Consider the following 14,083-nt stretch of genomic DNA (forward strand, 5'->3'; position numbering starts at 1 on the left):
AAGCTGGTGCACAGACCTAATTAAAAACGCTCCGTGATTTTGATCTGATTTTCTCCAGGTTCCACTAAAGTGGATTTTATGTGGCTGCTGATGTCTGTTTGATGCATAACTTCAGTGTTGTTTTGTCCTCACAGAACAACCGGCTCTTAAGAGAGATGGGTTTCTAATGTCAACATCCCCTGAGAACAGTACACCTGACAAATACCAGGTTCTTAGAGCAGGTTTTATGGCAGGAACCTCTGGAACACCATGACCAAGCCCGGAGACACCAGGGGGATGGGAGACTCTTGGAGGGTGACTCATGTTAGGATTTCTCTCTCTTCAACAAACAGCCTTTCTTCCCCACCTCACTGCTGTCCTGCCACCCATCTTCTCACTCAGGGGGAGGAGATGCATGAGGAGGCATTTGTTTGGGGGATAAGGGGACAGGGGAAGATTAGCACAAAGGTCAGGAATGGTGATGCTGGAAGCAGCCTGCCAGCACCGTGGTGTCCACTGGATTCTACAGCCTGGGCAGCCCAAACCAGCGGGGGGCGGGGCGGGGCGGGGGGGCACGGACTGAGCCCAAGGTCATATAGCTGGTTGGCAACTGGCAGTGAGGACTGAAACCCAGGTCTTGTGGCTCCTCCCCCAGTTCAGGGTTCCACAGGCCACCTTTGAAAGCCTGGGGGAAAACGGAAACTGGTCATTACGAGGGTGGTAAGCGGAGCAACCCGAAAACAAACTGTACCATGAATTTTAAAAATCCATAGGTTTCCCAATTCAGGCAATTTAGCTTCTTAAGCTGCGTGTGCCTCTTCACATTTTGCAGTGACTAAACGGCTTCTATATTTAAACCCTGGAAACATTATTATTTTATTCGTAATCTTTGAGGCGAGAAGCACATTCTCTGATTAAAAATTAGTTGCTGATGCTTATGGAGAACCAATAGGCCATTAACAAAAAAAGAAAGGAAGAAACCAAAATGGGGCATTTAATAGCTTTTGGATGTAGTATTTAATTTTAAGTACAAGGAAATAACAAGCCTAATTTAAAATACTTTGAAGCAGCTCTGAAGACAGGCCTTTTCTATCATTTGAATTTGAATTCTCTGACTCATACCCGTGCCCCCAGATCTACTAAAGCAAAACTAGAAATTGTGCCTGGGTTGGTATTTGTGCGGAGGTGGGGAGGGTGTGGGACATATTTCTTCTGGGTATCCTGTGGCTCCAGCCCAGCGGTCTGCAGAAGGAGAGGTGGGCTGGAGCAGGCAGCAGGGTGGGTCACTGGCGATGGTGAAGCAGTTAGCAGTTAGGTCTGGTTGGGTATGGGGAAGTGAGGACAGATGCTGGGACCACATGTACCATTAAAAAAATAACTGCATTAGAGCATGAATGTGCAGATTCATTCCTTTAAATTCCCCCGATATGCCAAAGGTATTTAAAATCATAAGTTTTTAAGATGCATAAACACGTTATTTGTGTTTGTTGAAGTACAATAAAAAATATAGATAAACCAAAGTTATTTTTTTAAAAATCACCCATGATCCCTTTGTCCAGCAATAATCAGTCATTGAGCCCTAAGAACAACCTCAGCCACTAGAATCTAGATGATAAAGACCTTGAAAACGTGTTTTTAGCTCCATTTCTCCATGGGTTGAACAAAGCGCTCATAGGTGTTTAGGGGCTCAAAATACATGCTGGTGCAATTCCTCAGACTTCTTAAAAGTCCTAATTACAACAATGTGCCCTTCTGAATATTGTTTGCTTCTCTCAAAGTAAAACCTTTGTGTATTTTAAAATTGCACTTAACAGTGTCCTGGTGACCTGAAAGAATTAAATGAGATGTGTTAAAATGTCCTTCCTAAGCACTAAAGTCATCAGACTTTAAAAAATAATGAGGAGTCCAGCCCAGGCCAGGTGCTCAGTTGGTTGGAGCATTGTCCCTTGTATGAAAGTTTTGCAGGTTTGATCCCTGGTCAGGACACATACCTAGGCTGTGGGTTCGATCCTGGTCAGGGTGCATGCGGGAGGCAACTGATTGATGTTTCTCTCACATAGATCTTTGTGTTTCTCACCCCCTTCCTCTATCTCTAAGATCAACAAACATATCCTTGGGTGAGGATTGAAAAAACAAATAAAAATAAAAGTCCAATAAGTGAGCATGCTAGAAAGAGATTTAAAATGTATAGGTACACATATATGTATATACATAGTGATATATTCATCTGTATGTATAAATGCTTCTTTAGAAAATTAAATGTGGTACATTTTCTAATGGTAACACACAACAAATGGCTGAGGCATAAATGGGCATTTATAAAGTAGTTTTTAAGTCCACTTTGCTAGATATAAAGTAACCCTCTGGTTACCAGCAAGATCTTATCACTACTTTACTTCTTCTGTAGGAAACAAATGTTTAGCTAATTTTTTTTTCATAGGAACAGAGTGTGTGCCACCATTTTAAGAATGGGAAGATATTTTAGGATTCCATTTTACAGGGTTAATAGGTACATATCACATCGCATTAATGGGAAAAGCTGAGAATAGACCATGCATTTTTTAGATGGGAGGGAAAACAGATGGTGGGAAGAGGAAGGTCATAATTCAAAGCAACCCTGCCAAATTAGTGGGCGCAATGGCAGCGATGTCGAAAACGAGGACAGAAGGACTCTAGATGCCGCTTGCTAGGTAGCCTCTGGCCCTTCCCCACAGAGAGGGCTTTGGGCAGGTAACCACACACCTGCCCTTCCATGCGGTCTTCTTGCTGTATCTGCATTTTCATGATACGTCCAGAACCCTGATCTTGAAGAACAAGTTAAGGGAACAAACCATTTTAGAATGTTTCCCTATTTTGATACTTTGCACTATTATCTCATTTAATCCCCGTAACAGTACATGGTCAACAGCGTGGTCAGATTTTACAGATACAGAACTTAGTAAGTACAGGAACTGTACCCGGAATTCGTATTTCATTAATGGGATGCAAATCATTTTCTTTCTTCATATTGCTACAAAGGATGAAAAACTGTCTTTCAACCTGCCATGTGCTGGAAAACAGCTTCCTTACCATGAACTTGATCCAGCTATATTTTTCTAATTTGGCTAGCTTGAGTAAAAAGGGAATCCTGCTTGTGCTGTTTTTCTACTCTTTCCTGCATTAAAAAAATTGTTGTAATCGCGAGAAATGGCCATTCAGCTCATTTCTCCTTTTCCCCTCATTGTATTTTTAAATAGTTGTATATATATTTATATATACATGCATTTGAATAGTTGTATATATAGGTGAGTAGTTGTATATAAATGTATGTAGTTGAATTGTTGTATATAGTTGTATATATATTTGAATAGCTTTATAAAGCTGTATATATCATTGAATAGCTGTTTGTAGCTTTATATATAGTTGAATAGCTGTGCATAGCTCAGTTGCATAGTTGTATATAGCTAATTATTTAGTTGAATAGTTTCCCTCATTTGCAGATCTGTGAAAGAGTTCTTGCAAGAGAGATAGACATGCAGTCTGAGCTTGTTTTAAATGATGTAATATGTTAAATGCACCGGAGTGATGGACAGAGCGCTGGATGTGGTGGACATCATGTGGTCACTGTTTGAATCCAGGTGTGTCCCAACGTTGAACGCACACAGACCAAACAATACAGCCATGTATGTCTGCACGACTATTTTTCAAATGCACAAAGATGATTGCTACTTGGTACATGCACATTCAGTGAAAGTGTTGCTAAATCCATAGCATGTACCCATTACATATTTTTTCCAGTCATCTGCAATGACTGTTACATGGGAGGGTCCATGAAAATTTTTTGACATTGAAGAGTTGGGAACCTCATATTAGAATATTTTGCATTACAGGTGTATTCTGGAGTGATTTGAAGAATATATTTATAATGCAATCAGTTACTCCCTAATTTATCCTATGAGTAAATGTAGAGTTTGGAATGTAACCTTCCCTTTGAGCATAGAAAACTCTCCGTTTCCTTAGTTACTAGTCTGTCACGTGAGTCATTAAATTAGACTTCACTTTATTCATATTTCTTATTGTGGCCATCGCTTACAATGAGGCAGAATCACGCATCCACAAGGTAAAACGAGTTCACTTTTCCATGGCCAAGCTTTGGGGTTCTCCCAACCCCCAAGTCTCTGCCTTAGCGCAAGGCCGTATTTATTAGCCGTAAGTTGGGATAATGGATTATTGTGATTGTAACTCTTCTTTTTTTAAAAAAATATTACAAATTCTATATATTTGTGTGGGAAATTTGAAAAAGCCAAGATATACAGAGGTCAAGACATTGTGATTTTACAACCCAGAGAGACTGTTTGTTACTCTTAAACTTTTTTTGCATTTCCTTAAGATTTTTTTACATCCTCAGTCCATATAATATATATAATTTGAATGATAGCGTGTACCATTTGTGTGACCTCTTCATATCCCCAACTCATTCCCATGTATTTATATATATTTCTCAACTCTCTATGATATATATAGATAGCCAATTACATATCATAAATTTGTTTTATTTTTAGATTTTTATGATACTTTTGTGGGGGAGGGAAATGTACCAAGAGTGGTTTATTATGATAAAGTTGCGTAAGGTTAATTAGCTGGAATTTTGATTTTGCAATTTTTAAATAGACATTCTTTTCACTTCCTCTCGCTAATCACTGAGACTGCAGTATTTTGGGAACAAAACAACGAATCAGTTTGTGATCATTTCAATCAGGATCCCAAGGATATTTCTGAGCAGTCTTCCTGATTTAGAAATATTTGGCTACTTGAAGTGATGTTTAACTTTCCTTTTTTTCTGGTTCCAATTCTTACTTTCTATTTAAGGGAGACAAAATATATTCCTTGCATCTATGTTAAATGAAGGACAATTTATTTATTGATTGATTGATTCCTGTTTATTCTATTACAGTTGTCCCAATTTTTCCCCCTTTGCCCTCCTCTGTCCAGGCCCCCCCAATTCCCACAGGCCATCCCCACACTGTTGTCCAGGTCCGTGAGTCATTCGTGCGTGTTCTTTGGCTGATGATCCCTTCCCCTTCTTCCCACCATTCCCCTCTCTCCCCTTTCCTCTGGCAGCTGTCAGTCTGTCTCCTGTTTCCATGTCTCTGGTTCTGTTTTGCTCCTTAGTTTATTTTATTTATTAGATTCCTCTTATAAGTGAGATCATATGGTATTTGTCTTTCACCGCCTGGCTATTTCGCTTAGCATAATACTCTCCAGTCCCATCCATGCTGTTGCAAAGGGTAGGAGCTCCTTTTTTCTTTCTGCTGTGTAGTATTCCATTGTGTAACAGTACTAGTTTTTTAATCCACTCATCTACTGATGGGCACTTGGGCTGTTTCCAACTGTTGTCTATTGTTAATAGTGCTGCTATGAACATAGGTAGGGATGCATAAGTTCTTTTGAATTGGTATTTTGGGATGCTTAGGGTATATTCTCAGCAGTGGAATTGCTGGGCCATAAGGCAGTTCCATTTTTAATTTTTTGAGGAAATTCTCCACTGTTTTCCACAGTGGCTGCACCAGTCTGCATTCCCACCAACAGTGCACTAGGGTTCCCTACTCTCTGCATCCTCGCCAGCACTTGTTGTTTGTTGATTTATTAATGATGGCCATTCTGACAGGTATGAGGTGATATGTCATTGTGGTTTTATTTTGCATCTCTCTGATGGATAGTGATGTTGAACATCTTTTCATTTGTCTATGAGCCATCTGTATGTCCTTGGAGAAGTGTCTATTCAGGTCCTTGTAAGAGGGGTGAAAGCAGACATCCCTGTCTTGTTCCTGATCCTAAGGGAAATGTTTGTAGTTTGGGCCCATTGAGTATGATGTTGGCAGTAGGTTTTTCATATATGGCCTTTATTATTTTGAGGTATGCTCTCTCTATTCCTACTTTGCTGAGTGTTTATCATAAATGGGTGCTGGACTTTATCAAATGTCCCTTCTGCATCTATTGATACAATCACGTGTTTGTCTTTTATTTTGTTTATGTGATACATCGCATTTACTGATTTGCGAATATCATACTATCCTTGCATCCCTGGAATAAATCCCACTTGGTCATGGTGTATAATCTTTTTAATGTATTGTTGGATCCAGTTTGCTGGTATTTTGTTGAGGACTTTGGCATCCATGTTCATCAGAAATACCGGCCTATAATTTTCTTTCTTGGTTGTGCCTTGCCCTGGTTTGGGGATTAAGATAATACTGATCTTGTAGAAAGGGTTTGAGAGTCTTCCCTCTTCTTGAATTTTTGGAACAGTTTGAGAAGGGTAGGTGTTAGTTATTCTTTGAATGCTTGGTGAAATTCGCCTGAGAAGCCATCTGGTCTGGGGGCTTTTGTGTGTCGGTAGTTTTTTGATTACTCCTTCAGTTTTGCTAGTTGTTATCAGTCTATTCAGGTTTTCTGCTTCTTCCTGATTCAGTTTTGGGAGATTGCGTGTTTCTAGAAATTTATCCATTTCGCTGAGGTTGTCCAATTTCTTGGCATATGGTTGTTCACAGTAATTTCTTACAATCCTTTGTAAAACTAGGGAACGCCTCATGAATTTGCATGTCATCCTTGCGCGGGGCCGTGCTAATTTCCGTATAGTTCCAATTTTACTAAATGCGCTGCTGAAGTGAGCACATTCTTTGTCTCTAAAAGGTATTTTTAAAAAGTTGGATAAGACATTATATCTTTAAAGTAATGAAAAAAGGCAAAACATTTAAATCACAACGAACACTCCAAACCTTCCTGACTATTCTGTCGTCTGATTTCCCAGTTTTAGAGCCGGAGGCCAAGAAGCACACAGCCTCCGACCCCCCGATTCGTCCCACCAGGGACAAGGAAATCCCGCTCTCTCAAGTTAACCGGAGAGGGGGTCCACCCACCTTCATCATGATGGCAGAGTGTTGCAAAAGGAAATTGTTTTCTTGCAAATAAAGTCAAGAGGCAAGATGGCAGAATGTGGATGCTCTTTGAGGCTGGCGAATGCCATAATGGGGTTTATTGGACCAAGAACTCACCTCTTCCCCCAGGGCACTAACGTTACAAGGGAAACTGAAGTTCCTCTCTACCCCTCCTGCCCCAGTAATCCTTCAGAGGGGTACCTACGGCCCAAATAAGGTACTCACAAGTAGTAACTACAAGAAAACATGTGCTGTGTTAGACGAGTCCAGTGCTATTTCTAACATTAAAAAATTTTTACACAGCTTATCATGGGCTTTACTTTTTAAAAGTTAATGATTACAGCCCTGGCTGGTGTGGCTAAGTGGACTGAGCCCAGCCTGTGAACCAAAAGGTGATAGGTTTGATTCCCAGTCAGGGCACATGCCTGGGTTGCGGGCCAGGCCCCCAGTTGGGGTCATGCAAGAGGCAATTGATCAATGTATCTCTCACACGTTGATGTATCTCTCCCTCTCTTTCTCCCTCCTTTCCCCTCTCTAAAATAAATATTTTAAAAAAGTTACTGATTATAGAAAATTTCAACTATACCCCAAAGCAGAGAGAAAAGTACAGTAAAAACCACTTTGTACTGGTTACCCAGCTTCAGCTGTTATTACACCATTTTTTCTCATCTGGGCTCCCACCCTTTCTCCTTACCCTGGATTACTTTCCTTTCATCATTTCCCATGGAAATATTTTAGTACCTCTAAAAAAACATGGGCTTTTTCCCCTGACATAACCACAGCATCATTATAGCTCAGCAATTAACAATAATTCCACACTATCATCAAATAGCCAATTAGTGTTCACGTTTACCCAATTATCTTATAAAGTTTTTGTACAGTTTTTAAAAATCAGCATCCAAATAAGTTCCATTCATTGCAATTGGCTGATGTGTCTGTTAAGTAGCTTTGCCTCTGAATCTTTTTTCTTTGCAGATTTTGATGTGGTCGTTGAAGAAATCAGGTTTGTCCTTCAGAGTTTCCCCAGTCTGGACTTTGCTGTTTGCATCCCCACGGCATCATTTGTATTCTCTGAAAACCAATGGCTAGATCTAGGGGCTTCCTCGTGGCAGTTTGATTCTTGAAGCACATTTTGGTTTCACTTGGGAACGTGAGTGATGTGCTGGGTGCCAAGCATTGGTGAGAGGGCCACGGAGCACAGTAGGGACTGGTGGAAAACCGGCAAACCCATTATCAGTGAGTGGTAGGAGGGAGGAAAGTGAGCATTTATTGAGTGCCTACTGTGCACAGCCGTACGACTAGGTGCTTTTCATGTGATATTCATGAGTGCTACATTGTGAATGGGGGATTGGTACCATTTTCACATGCAGAAACGGGCTCAGAGACAGTTCACAACTTGCCTGTTTCTCACAGTTGATGGGTTGAGTCAGGATATAAACAAAGGTCTGTTTGTTTCTTAAGTGTGTCATTCTCTTGTCCCTGTGCACATGGGACCACGTAGGCATTGGACATGAATGCAACTGACCTGATATTGAAAAAGGGGAAAAAAACAATAGCCCAAGGGCTATGAGAGGGGGCACTGTCACTGGCCATTGTCTTCAGATGGTGGAGAAGAATGTGGGAGGAGCCTCCACCCTGCTCCCAGTCTCACTGTCCCTCCAAAACATGGAAATGGTGTTGCCACACCTTCTGAGTTTTCAAGAGAAGCCAGAATTTCTACGGCAACTCTCTAGATTTTAAAACGTTAGCTGCTATATTCAGATTAAAAAATAAACACCGTCTATGCCATCACTCTGGGCCACACCAAACAAAGGCGCAGCCTGCCACCCTGGTCCCATCCCCTGCTGCTGGGAAGAGTGCCTGCCGACGCTGGGCACCCAGGCCCGCGGGTGTGAGCCGTCAGAGGCAGGCGTTGTGCTTGATATTAGAGAGAGGGAACGTTTCACAGCTCTTAAAAGACATCAAGTGACAATGAAGAAAATGTTCCAAAGATGAAAGGAAGAACATTTTGACACTGCAAGGAAAAGCCACGTTTCTGAAGTCAGAACAGATCAGACCCTGACGAGGAAACAGCCTTCGTGACGCACCTTCTCTCTCTTTTCCTCGTGCGCCCGAGCTCCCGCAGGGTCTCAGACGGCATTCTGAGCGCTTGGTAAGCATTTGCAGGTTTCCTCTCCTCGAACCTCACCACAACCCTGTCGTCATCCCGTTATAGAAAGGTGACGTGGGGCTGAGATGCAAACCCAGGCTGACTCCAAAGCCTGCTTCCTTGCTTAATGCGGCCTTTTCTTCCTTAGCTAGTTCCCAACTCAAGGCCTCAACTGTTAGAAGCTGGAGTTCGCTGGCTTCTAACACCTCCTAACAGCCTCCTAAAGCTTTGTGCTCTGCTCTCTTGAGCCTTCAATGACAATACTTAGCAGAATCTTTTCTTCAGGCAGAGCTTGGGGAGTCCAAGCTAATTTATGTGCCTTTACATCATGAGCGGGTGTTTGTAACCCAACTTTTAGTTAGATAACTCCTCCCCCCATGCCTTATTTATTCCTTACTATCCCCATAGCAGGTATATAAGAGAAAAACCAATTTATACGTGACTGTCATTTGTCCTGTTTTTAGTTCAGCGGCAGGAATATTGATAGTTTTAAAAATGCATTATCAATAAACGAAATAAAAACCATAATTTCTTCTTTGTCCGGAAGCTGGTAACTCCCAGACGTCAGATTCAAATGTAGGCGGTCTGCTCTGTAAAGCTGGGAGCTTGGAGTAAGGAAGCCTAGTCGACACTTGAGTTTCATTACCTTGTGCCAGTAAAAAGGCATTTTGTCACAGTTTTTTTTTTTTTTGCTACACAGTTAATAAGCCTAAAGCTGATAAAGACACTCATTTCTCCCTCTCCAGAAACTTAAGGCTTTCTTTTAATGGGATAAGGTGACCGAGGAGGGACTCTGTGGCTTTGGGGAGATAAGAGGCAGGGAGGGCAGCGTGGGCCGCAGGCAAAGAAAGGCCCTACTGGCTCAGAGCCTTCACACCCCTCCGTGACTGCTCGCTGAACTTGAAGACAAAGACCTTTTCTCCCAGGCAGCTTCCGCCCTCCTTGTCCAGACATTCTGTGAGCGGTCTCCTAGTGACAGGGGTGCAGTGGTCCAGCCCCCTGTCCCTGGCTGGGGGACGGATGTGGGCAGATGCAGCTCCTGTGCTGTGAACTCCGGGGCATCTGGTGTGCTACTGTCTCGTTCCCAAGGGCAAGTCCTGAGTCCTGCAAGGAGTTGGATGAGGAAGACAAGGATGGTTAGAAATGGAGCCTGAGGGTCCTTTCCTGTGACTGATAGCACTGAAATTCTATTTCCATTCAACATCTCCCCATTCCCCTGCGTCCCCTCCCCCAGCCCCTGGTAACTATCATTCTACTTTCTCATCTCTGTGAATCTGACTACTCTTGGAACCTCGTGTCAGTGAAATGATACAGTGTTTGTATTTTCATGACTGGCTTATTCTATTTAATATAAAGTACAGATAAATGTACTTTAAAATATTCTTAACAAATACTTCGTAGGAAATGGCTGTCTGTGTAACCATCCAGGAAAGTTAAATTGGAGTGTTTCATTGATTGGAACTGCCAGTTTATTGCTAACCTGGCAAGAATCCTAATGGGTATTTAGCACAAAGAAGCCTTATTCAGTAGAATAAGCCTGTTGCTTTTAAAGAATTTTGCTTGAAACCGACAGTGAGAGAGAAATGTTGTATTTCAACCCAGCACATATACACACTTAGGTGTATACCCGAACTTAAAGTTTCTTGGACCAACACTTATCCTCACTACGTGAGGTGCATATATTTTTTTTTTCTAAAAAGTGCTTCCCTTAAAGAAATGCTGATCTTATCCACTAAATCAAAACCTTATCCACTCAATTGATTTTATAACCTAGGAAAAGACCACAATGTACAGTTTGGAGAGCACGGCTTTTGACACACCAGGGGCGGTTTCAGGCGAGTCCCCGGGCTCAGCTAGTGGCTTCAGAGTTGCTCCTTAGAACAAACAAGTTTTTTTTAAAAAGGCATCAGTCATGGCTTTATTTCTGGGTCAGCTCTGTCCCCTGATTTTAATGCTGGCTTCAGTAGAGTTGGTTATAATTAAAAATTCATTCTCAGTAGCTATGCTCTGTTTTGAAGCCAAACATAAATTAGAGTCACAGGTGGGCACAGGTAACCAGATTCTTGGTGATCGGGACAAAGAACTGAACCGAACACACAGAGTGTATAGCAGAAAGAGAGAGCATGTTTATTAACTAATAGTTCACTCCACAGAACATGGGAGCAGGCCAGCTCCGAGCAGAGATTGACCTTATGGGCTGGAGGGATTCTATTTTTAAAGGGTGGCTATTTCCTGGCTAGTTTTGGTGGGCTTTTATTGTGCACGTACAAGTAGTTGTATTATTTTAAAGCTACTGCACATGTGGTGTCCCATGATTTTCCTTGACTGGCCGCTGGAGAAGGGGGTTGCACAAGGGTAATTTATTATAATGCTATTGTAATGAAGCGGGGGTCATGTAGCATCTTTTGCACAGGTGCATTCATGAGTCACCATGATTCAGCACTTTTCCAGAAAGCGGTAACACCAGTCTTAGAAGAACAGGGTCCCTGTCCTGTATCCGTGAGCTGCTCTGTTGGGGCTGTGGGCCCATTTGTGATTTCCGAAGCTTCCTGCGAATATCAGGGGCAGATTGACTTATACAAATGCTGTCCTATCAAGATTCAACCCCCTAGGGATGACGGATCCAAGTTTGTGTATTGTTGGAAGGCTTCTACTAGTCTGTTTCTGAAGAGAGCTGGGTTCTCTTCCTCCCTACACCTGAGCACAGGCTCCCTTAGTGCCCCCTGGGCTCACCAAAACCGTAAGTGAGCAGACAGGGGCACCTGGGAGCAGCACGCTAACCAAACCATTATCCACAGCTCCGTTATTCCAAAACGGTGTTCGGAAACCGGTTTTCAACCAAACCATTTCCCTTCTCTGCTCCCTTCCCTGCTCTGTTTCCTTGTCACCTTTCTGGGCATGATGAGGCAGCCGATGCCGTCAGGAGGAGCGCAGAGAAATTCTCCGAGACTGGGAAAATCCCAAAGAAGTCTCACTCTCCCATGCCTGAGGGGGTTGGTCTGCCACGGGCAATTCTCAGTCCCACCAGAGTTGCCCACAACTGTTACTGAACAGACCTGTGTGTTTAGGGGAGGGGAACGATATACTGTTATTGAATGGACCCCGCCCTTCTCCCGGGGTCCCCCTGTACTAGGTTCACCTTGCCCGCCGCCAGGAAATTATAGCTCTCCATGTCAGAGATTGGTGAAAAGAAAAGGAATTATTTATTCAAAAGTTATACAGACTTAAGAGTAATGACTTAATGTCTTCATTAAAACCCCAAAGTCCCTTAAAACACCCACAAACACACACAGTCCTTCCTTCCCCCATTTGCCCAGTCTGGGGTACTGTATCTCAGGAGAAGAAATAATAGTCCATGGCTCAGGTAGCCCCCGGTTCTTTCCCGTCATCCATGTTTGGCTGGCAGGCCTCCCTCGGTTCCCGACACCCTCAGCTGTGTCGCTGCAGCGATCTCCAGTTCTTAATCCAAAACCACGCGGCACCTTCTCATGGCCCACCAGCAAGAGTCCTTTCACCCCTTTCCTTCCTGCAGCGTCTCTCCTGCATTCTTCCAAACTGCTAGAAGAGAGCTCTGCACCGCTGCTACATCTTGCTTTCTGGCTACCTAAACTGCGTGGCAAAGGGAGCCCCAAAAGCCGTGTGGTCCCAGAGCTTGCCAAAGCTGCGTAGTTCTCCTTTGCATGGCTGCCGCACCTGGGTTTAAATCCCAGCGCCAATCTTCCTCTGCAGCCCCATTTCCGACTCCTCCCACAATTGGTTATACCTGCCAGCATTCCTGTATTTCCCCAGCTTTTCTGGGTTGCTATAATAAGTCTGGGCAGGCGTGGCCTCGTGGCGTGGAGCGAATCATCTCCAAGCTCTCACACAGGTGCTATAACCAGGAGGCGTTGCCTCCCAGTTACATGTTGGGTTGAAGTCACTCCTGTTTCCCTGGCTCAAAGCATGGCCACAGCTACTTAACATATCCATGAAATCCATGAAAAGTTATAGATATGTTAAATGCCATGCCTGAGTTTCGTTGCAAAACTGTTGCTATGCAGAACAACTTTCAATGGCCCTGCCCCGTGTGTTCCATCCCCCAGTTCAGACTTGCGGGAGTGAGGACATCCCGTATTTTTAGTATTTCCTGCACACCCTGAATTCTGGATTCCATTAAATATCCCTCTTTGGGGGGCCTCACCTGCACCCTGTTATATTAGCATATGTGATTGGGAGTTAACTGGATTTTAGTTTATTTTTCCGTGTGGAGGAAAATATGCATCTCATAATGCTGTAGGAGGTTGTAAAGGGGAAAGGAGAAAAATCTTCAGGTGTTTCTTGGGTCAGGCATGCATAACTTAACAGATTATAAAAATCCCGTAAGTAAAAATTTCAAAATGCATGGTTTATACAGTATATAGGTGAGTCATCTTGTCATACATATTTTTACTTTGAGTACCTGATATGTTAACTACTACTTTGATAAGTAATAGGCACAAAATTGGGTTTCCTTGCATCACTTCCAGAAGGATTTCGCCTGAGGCTCCGCAGGGGCTTGGCTGCCTGCTGGCCTCGTGTTCCTTTTCCTGCTAAGGAGCCAACCTGGGAATCCTGCCCGCTATTTGCGGAATAATAGTACTGAAGATTCGATTGACTTCAGTGACTCCCTGAATTGGGCACACCATAAAAAAATAGAACAGAAAGCATTTGAAAATAACTGTAATAATGACGAATAAAAAAATTTCACCTTAAATATTACACAAGAATTTGCCAGTTTTGAAATTTTAGATGTGTTTAGGACAAAGAAGTAGAGCCCATCTTTTCTCTAAAAATAAAATCCCAAAATTGGTAATGTCCCGTGGGTTTAGTTTTTTGAAATGATTTTCGTGATCATATAGGTACAAATACCTGTAGGGAAGCTGGAAACTAAAGAAAATACGAAGGAAGACTCACAGAAGTGGATGGCCAGAGCACCACCGTTAATACAGGGGGTGCATTTCCTTCCAGGCCATTTCCATGCATATTTTTCCAAAGTGAAATAATTTATTTGGGGCCTTCTTTC

General features: G+C 42.7%; 1 protein-coding gene and 1 non-coding gene across 3 annotated transcripts in view; one reads left to right on the forward strand and one right to left on the reverse strand.

The window, feature by feature from the left end:
• SCRN1 (secernin 1) overlaps positions 1 to 14,083 on the forward strand; it is a 55,995-nt gene that overhangs the window by 1,659 nt on the left and 40,253 nt on the right. The gene's annotated exons all lie outside the window — the stretch shown is intronic.
• On the reverse strand, positions 6,528 to 6,630 carry LOC123812237. The gene has a single exon (XR_006784525.1). It is a non-coding gene; the product is annotated as a U6 spliceosomal RNA (small nuclear RNA).

This window comes from Phyllostomus hastatus, unplaced genomic scaffold, assembly GCF_019186645.2.
Source record: "Phyllostomus hastatus isolate PE091 unplaced genomic scaffold, TTU_PhHast_1.1 phas_scaffold_78, whole genome shotgun sequence".
In the NCBI taxonomy this organism is placed as follows: Eukaryota; Metazoa; Chordata; class Mammalia; order Chiroptera; family Phyllostomidae; genus Phyllostomus; species Phyllostomus hastatus.